Genomic DNA, 1986 nt, shown 5'->3' with positions numbered 1-1986 from the left:
TGAAGTTGGATGAATAAGAGGGATAGCTGGGAAGGTAGAGGATAAGGAGGATTCTGGAAAAGGTACTAAACGGGGAGTAAAGCCAAGAGTTGGATCTAAATTATCTTCTTGAAATATGACATTTATTGTAATAAGAATCTTGCCATATGTTTTGAGGCATTTGAACCCCTTGTGATGAATTGCTAGGCCAAGATAAACACAAGGCTCAGACCTGAATTGTAGCTTGTGTTTATTGTAAGGGCAAGTGTTAGCGAAGCATAAGCAGCCAAATACCTTCACCATTTGAAGCTTGGAGATTGGAAATTGAGTACTGGTATAAGTAGTAGGTTTATTAAGGTTGCAATAGTCATAAAGGCATCACGCCAATACTGAACAAGCACTGTTGCTTCTGGCAACATTGGGAGCCCCATGGTTGTGATGTGCTTGTGCTTCTTTCTGCTCCACCATTCTGTTGGTGAATGTGTGGACAAGAGAACCTATACACAATGCCTTCAGACTTCAAGTAGTTATATAAGCACAAGAATTCTTTTGCATTATCAAATTGTAATGCCTTTATTTTAGTACCTAATTGGAGTTCCACCATTTTCTTAAAAGCAAGAAAAATAGAATAAATATATGATCTATTCTGAAGAATATAAATCCATGTAAATTTGGAAAAGGCATCAATAAAGTGAATGTAATAACGTGAGCCATTTATTGAAGAGATAGGAGAGGGACCCTAAATGTCTGTGTATAATAATTCTAAAGGTGCAGAAAAGGTTGAAGAAGAAGTGGGAAAAGGAAGCTGTTGGGGTTTCCCCATACAGCAAGAACTACAAAGAGATGAGAGAATTTGATAGGGTATATTACAATCATTAAGAATCTTGGACAGAATTTGGAAAGAAGGGTGACCTAATCTCATGTGTCAAAGCCCGAAGTTGGACAATTTCTGCACATGGACAGTTAGTGCAGTTGGACTTAGGCTTTGTGCTTCAACTTGGCTAAAACTATACAGATCCTGTTTAACAGTTCCTTGGAGGAGCGCCTCCTTGGAATCCTGACATTTCACCAAACCCTTGTCAGGATGAAATTCGAGCCATACATTATTATCACAAACAAATTAATGAAAACTTAAAAGATTCTTCGTGAGCAAGAACATGTAGCAATTTGTTTTGTGTAAAGACGTGCTTTGAAGAAAATGGTTTTAAGAAAGAACTTCCAACATTAGATATTTGTAAAGCATTACTATCACCTACAATTACTTGCTCATTGCCATTGTAGCTTGTAAATTTAGAGAAGTTGCTTCTGTCAGGAGTCATGTGGTGTGTTGAACCAGAATTCAGATACCAATTTAGATCATAAACTGTTGCTTGATCTGCAGGAATGTCACTCGTAGCAATATTGGCAGTAGTTCTGCCAGTTGACTGAGTGCTTCCACTTCCAATTATGTGCTGATTATTGTATCTATACCAGCAATCACGAGAACTGTGACCTGCCTTGTCACACACTTAACAAACTATTCTATCATAATTTCTTCCATAGTTGCCATAGATTCCTCTTCCTCGGCGCGAATTTGCTCGACCGAAGTTCATTCTGCCATTTTCTTGTCCTCTTTACAAGAAACCACCTTTATTGCTTGAAAAATTTCTATATCCTTCTCTATCACCGTAGGTAGATTCAGAATTGTGTCTATGTTGTTAAGACGAATGAAACTATGACATTTGCCATCATTGGTTCTGGTTTTTTGAATTTTTCTAACCACTCTTCTTGTGCCATTAGCATTGCTTCTAACGCTCTAATTTGGAGAGGCGTGTTTCTGGTGTTGATTGATGTGATAAAAGAGCTATATTCTTTAGAGAAGCCTTTAAGAATGACTTCAACATGTGCTAATTCATCAATTTGAGCTCCTACTAAAACTAATGCATCCACAATTTTTTTTATTTCTAACAAGTAATTCGCCATTGTACCTTCCTTTTTGTGTTGCTAAGCTTTGCTCTCAATTGTCTT

This window comes from Arachis hypogaea, chromosome 14, assembly GCF_003086295.3.
Source record: "Arachis hypogaea cultivar Tifrunner chromosome 14, arahy.Tifrunner.gnm2.J5K5, whole genome shotgun sequence".
NCBI classification, from domain to species: Eukaryota; Viridiplantae; Streptophyta; class Magnoliopsida; order Fabales; family Fabaceae; genus Arachis; species Arachis hypogaea.
The sequence above is the reverse complement of the archived record's forward strand: the minus strand, read 5'-3'. Positions refer to the sequence as shown.